The sequence below is a fragment of the Ambystoma mexicanum genome, chromosome 2q (genome assembly GCF_040938575.1).
Source record: "Ambystoma mexicanum isolate Mex_15411 chromosome 2q, UKY_AmexF1_1, whole genome shotgun sequence".
Lineage (NCBI taxonomy): Eukaryota > Metazoa > Chordata > Amphibia > Caudata > Ambystomatidae > Ambystoma > Ambystoma mexicanum.
This window is the reverse complement of record NC_090924.1, coordinates 92,701,367-92,707,366: the sequence shown is the minus strand read 5'-3', so window position 1 is coordinate 92,707,366 and position 6,000 is coordinate 92,701,367. Positions and strand designations below refer to the sequence as shown.

The 6,000-nt window shown below is 43.5% G+C and overlaps 1 protein-coding gene across 2 annotated transcripts in view; it reads left to right on the top strand.

Annotated features, from left to right (window-relative positions):
* The first annotated feature begins 358 nt into the window (after nt 1-358).
* TEDC2 (tubulin epsilon and delta complex 2) overlaps nt 359-6,000 on the top strand; it is a 202,938-nt gene continuing 197,296 nt past the window's right edge. The window contains exon 1 of one of the 2 annotated variants that reach the window (XM_069646927.1): nt 359-492. The gene's annotated coding sequence lies outside the window, so the exon portion shown is untranslated. The remainder of the gene's footprint in view (nt 493-6,000) is intronic. The other variant, XM_069646928.1, reaches the window with a different exon arrangement.

Genomic DNA, 6,000 nt, shown 5'->3' with positions numbered 1-6,000 from the left:
GGAAAAAACAAAACATCAGAATCCGCATGTACTGTAGGTAAATCTCACCCCTGAAGCACATTACAAACCCCCAAAATACACAGAAATACCTGCTTCGCAATATTGCCGCTCTGCATCAAACTAACAATCAACATGAGATAACTTTAAGACTTACCGTAAACCAAATTCAAGCACCAAATAACACGTTTTCAAGCACCAAATAACACGTTTTCAAGCACCAAATAACAATGAACTATACGAAATCTCTCCCGCTACTGTAGCGCCTTGCCTTCTTGCTCCGTCCAGCTGAGCTCGTGCTTTCCCGCTCAAACAAAAAGATGACGAAACGAACGTCTGAAACCCACGTGACGAAGTTAACGTCGGAAACCCACGTGATGCAGAGCAGCCCACGTGATCAAGTGGAGGCGGAGCGTTGCTATGGTTCGTTTCTCGGATGGGAACCAGACACTGCCCTTTAGGAAACGCTCATGTCATTTTTCCAGACAGCATCAAGTGAGTGCATGCGATCCAGCTCTTGCAGTGAATTTTATATGCATTTCGTTTAGCATCCAACAAGCTGCACTGTGTAATTTCAAAACCAGATGTTTAGATGTCACGTACTTACAATGTTTAATTTCAACATGTGAGAAGTACAATACAACGAATTACAGCTTCAACGTGCATTTCCAAAGGTTGCAAAAAAAGGCTCCTCTTAACAATGTAACAAAGGGGTGAGAATGTCTGAGTTAATGTTGGTTTGGTAGACACAGTAGCTCCTCTAAAGCTCATTTACTGTACGGTGCATGCTCTGTAATGCTCGCAGACGCTGTAACTGCTGTGCAGTTACTACGCAAACCCTGCTGTGGTGTAAGGGACTACATATATAATAATCAGGCCAGTTTCTTGAAGCACAATTGCCCCGGTCCCTGGAGGGCGAAATTTCCCTGGGTGTGGGTCGCGATTGCCATGGGGAGAGTAGCCGCAGCACAGTAGTGGCAGCTGCTGACTGGCAGTCACATACACACATGCCAACCCTCCCGATTTCCCCCTGGAGACTCCCGATTTTTCCGCAAAAAATATCCTTTTCACGTTCTCCCGCCGAAAATACATCTTTGCCCAATGCATTCCTAAGGCACAAATGTTCTCTCCCGATTTTTCGGAGGAAATCTCCCTCCCAGGTGGATCGGAATGTTGGCATGTATGCACATAGTACTTGCGTAACGTTACAGAGGCTCTCTGAACTTTTGCACCACTTGGGGTGGGGGCATGAAAGGGTGCCTTTCCTGGTGGCCTCCAGCCTTTGTAATCCAGCAGGAGCAACACACCACAGAGGAAAAAAGACGGCTGCCTTTGAGCGTACCCGACTTTCCGCCCCGAAACTCCAATTGCTTTCTACCCGTGCGCAAAGAAAGAAGACTGCATTGCCTCCCCGACTCGCTGGTGTGCAGAACTACTCAGAAAGAAGGTAGGTACAGCCTGATGCTTCTGTTAACATTTTAGGAAATGTTCCTTTGAACTGTGTACATAGCGTTCGGCTGGTGCTCAAACAGTAGTTTGCATAGTTAAGTGTGCGTGCTGCACAAGAACGGGTAAATGGGAATATATTTTGTTTTACACATTTCTAGCCCAGATTTATATTCCAACGTGTAGACGCCTGCCTCGGTTGGGTCGAGTGCGTGTATTGGAATCGTTTTGCTGTGTTCCTGCTTCCCCTTTAGAGTGTGTCCCGCACCTGAAAGGGTAAATGGCAGAACGTAGCTTCACTCTGTTCTGTTCCAAAAAAAGTCTAAACGGCAGAAACATTTCTCAGTTGGAGTTCAAAGCGTATATAGGAAGTGGCTGCTGTTCTGGGCACTTTTCAGCCACAACTTTTCTTCTTTTGTTGGTTTTAATTGGACAGGTTTGAAACTTGGTACTGTTTTCTGCAGTTCGGAGAATTTCATTTGTTTAGAGCTAGGATTCGGGGCAGGATTACATCATGATTGAACTGATTACATCATGATTGCATTGAAGTTTTATTCCCATGCATAATTGTTTTTCCTCCTGGGCGGAGTCCTTTCTCGTACTGAGTTGGCTGCAGTGGTGCAGTTAGGATTTCTCAACAGGGTGAACCTGCACTGTGTACACTTGTGCCTATGTTAAAGTTTCTCATAAACCAAGGGGAATATATTTGATGTGATGGTTTGTTTGCTTTTGCTCGGCCCCGCGGACAAGATGCGAGTTTGAGCTCCGATGGAATATCTTTATGTAATTGTTTAGAACAGAAAAACTTTACTTTTTTCATTGACAGGGCAAGGATGATGGGCAGAACGATTCTGGCCAGAATTCAAAAACGCAGGCAGTGCAAAGATCTCTGGAGGTTTAAATGCATGTGTAACTGGCCCGATGGGGTGAGCCCCTTGCATGGACAGATGTAAATGTTTTCTGCTGCACAACAGTAATCTGCATACAAAATAACTCTGAACTGTGAATATTTGACCACTAGTAATGTAGTAAGACCAATACCCACTTTTTGTCACATGCTTTTTTCACACTCTTGTTTCTTTAAAATAGACAGAAGAAGCACTCGCTAATAAACTTTTACAGGCAGTTGCCATTTTATGCTTTTCATTTTGCATTCCTGTAAAGGTTTTATATAAACAGGCCTACACCTATCAGAATGCAATATATGAGGTTTATTATTTCAGTCCAGAAATTGGACTACTTGAGATCCTGTCCTGTGGGTTGAATTACTTTGCAAAGTTCTACCCAGGCCCCTGAAGTCCATGTGTGATGGACGGATGGTATAGTGAATGGGCTCCTGTGGTGTTCTGGTTCCTCTCCTTTGTATTGTTCCATTTCAGTTTTTGTTTTCTTAATGGTTAAAATAAAGACTTCAGTTGAGGAATATTGTATTAGATTGATTGAGTTTCTGGCCAGATGCTGCCTGCCTATTTGATCTGGAGGCTGGCATCTGTACTGTAGATAAGCAGGATGTTTCCACTTCATAGCTATTTGAAATGAGTCAGAGGCTGTGATCGAGACCTTCTGCCCTTTCCTTCCGCACAAATAGAACTATCTGAAAGCACTATCACTTCAAATGACAAGCGGCCCTCTAAAAACTGCTCAACAATCTGACCTGATTTGACCTGTTTGAGGTCATTGGTAAGATGTAATTGATAGGAAACCCTATAAACAATGTGTCATATGATCCTAATTCAAGCAGCCCTTTATCTGAAGCAAAAGTTATTGCCTCTCACAAACCTTAAAGTGCAGCTCATGGTAATGAGTGTCGTTCCCAGGCTACCCTTTTAACCCATCTGCCAATTCGGAGGCTTGTTTCGTTGTAGTTGAGTTACAGCGTATTTGGTTGAGAGAGGGATTGACACGTGCAATGTGAGATGGTGAAGTGGAACCTGGTAGCCAGTGGTAGGAATTGGCATACATCGTATTTGTCCAAATGCTAGAAAGGTTTTGCTCAAATAGGTATGGCTGTGATGTAGCCTCTCCAAATTTGGCCCACCTTCAACTCTGCACCTTTTAGAATGGAACCTCCTTACCGCTACTTTGCTTGGTAATCAATGCATCATTTAAACTGAAAAGGCTTTTAAAAAAACGTTTTTGGGGAGTTTGCATTATTCCTAGCAAGAATATGTCTTGGGAGGATAGCTCAGGGGCAACATGCTCGACTTGGAAGCAAGACGACACGGCACAACACAGGTTCGATCCCGGGTCCGCACTTAGAAACATCTGAGTATCGATAATATCATATTGCAACATGTTATAATTGGGCCATACTTTCTGGCTATTTCTTTTACTTCAGGCATTTGAACGTACTGGCAATGTTGAAACCAATAAGACCTTTGGAAGCACAGAACCAGCAGAGAAAAAAACAAAGTGGCGCAAGGTATCAAAAGTGCAAAAGTACTATCTTCATTTTTTAGGAGGGAAGAGAAGACTTCAAAGAGGTAGATAAGCGCCCTCCACAAGGCCAGGCAACAGGCATACCTGAGGAAACGGTACTGCCTGTGGCCATGACACACGTTTCAAGAGATGAGGCCTCAAGAACCCAAGCACTAGAGGGCAATGATAACCAACAGGAGCAAGGCACTAAAAGGTGTTGGTTTGAAGACATTTCTTTATGGCCTAAATCAATGCCTGGACCTGTGCGTGATCAAATTGTAATGGGAGGACCACAGGCTATTCCACTTCCTACTTATTCATACCCAAAGGATGACAAAAGGCAATTTTCTTCTTCATATGGGCTCAGGGTATTACCTAACAAAGAAACTGTCTCCAGGCCATGGCTGCAATATTCTACTTTGACTGATAGTCTACTGTTTTTGTTGTAGGCTTTTTGACTGTATACCAAAATCAAAACGTTGTAGCGCTGGCTTTAATAAGTGGAAGCATATTGGTAACTATTTGAAAATTCACAAAGGGTCTCTTGAACATGCCAAATCCAGTGGCAAGTGGGTGGATGCTGAAAGGTGCCTCACAGGACATCTTGGCATTGATTCTCTCATTCAAGATCAAATGCAGGCAGAGACCAAGCGTTGGCGGGCTGTGCTTGAAAGAATTATGTCAGTTATTGGCTTTCTGTCCAAAAATAATTGCCCATTTCGTGGCTCTTCAAAAAAGTTACTTACTCCAAACAATGGAAATGTCTTAGATAATTTGCATCGAGTGACCTCACAAGAGATCCACAGTCACTATTGCAGAAATGTCATTCAGAATTAACTCATTAGTCCAATGGGGTCTCAAGTAAAGAATGTAATTTTACAAAGGGTGATGGCTGCAAAATATTTTTGTTATTTTGGATTGTACTTCAGATATCTGTGTTATGACTTATTAAATTCTGTTCAGAATAAGACATACAGAATGGCAACTAGAATTTTGAAAGGTTCACTGAACCCTTTCCTGTCAGAAGGTCACTGGAGGGAAGAGTAATGGGGAGCCTTCGCAATTCCACCACTGACCCCGAGCTTTAAGACAAGGGCAGTGGTAAATTTCGGGAAACCCTCCTGGGGAAGAAAACCCAAACGTGAATATCAAAGGATGTCCGGTATTAGTGCAGAGTTGTGCTGTCTTGAACGTGTGTCTAGCCCAGAAAATAAGAACGGACAGAAACAGGTGTTTAATACTGATTTGTGAAAAAGGTTATGTGAGAGAGGAGCGAGGTAACAGAACATCCAAGAGCATGTATTCAATAGACTTACCAAGAACAGGGACTCTCTCGCTTTGAATCGATGGGTGGTTCACGTCTTGCGCAAACTGGTTTCTAGACTTACACATTTATCACAGACTCCCACTTGACATATAGCACCTGAACATTGTTAATATTCACACTGCGAAATGTTACAGGATTCCAATGTTTAACCAAAGTTCCACAAGGAGCTTTTGCAAATGTCACTGCTAATTATTCTTGAATCCCCGGTATCGACTAAGTTCAACAATGAGCAATTTTGAGTTTCACACTGTACTTGGGGATATAGACCCCGAGTGTGAACGCTCCGAGGGGAGCTGAGTCGCTGGCACGAACCGGAGAGGCGGGTTTCAGAATGGAAATTGCTCCGTGTATTAGTGAAAGCACACAGCAAGGGGAGGTGAGAGTGCTCCGTTGACTCGCTACGCTGACGAGCAGCGCGAGGTAAAGAGCAGAAAGAAAGGAAGGTAAGAACGGGAAGGGTAAGTAAGGAAGGAAGAAAGTTTAGGAAGGAGCACTTACTTCTCACAGCAATCTGCTGAACAGGTTCTCAGATTTGAAGTAACGCTCCGTTCTGAAGTTGGAAAGTGGTATAAATAGGAGGAGTTGAAGCGGCCATCTTGGAATAGACTAGACATGTAAGGGTGGTCACAAAGGGTGGAGCAATGGAGCCGCCATGATAGTGGTAGGTGAGTTTAGGGATAGCTATTGAATTTCTATTTTCTCCATAGTGAATACCTAGGTATGACAATCTGCCACACCGAGCAACTGTCTTACACTGTAAGATATGTGGATATTACAGGCAAACACATTTATACGGTATCGCCCCGCAGACA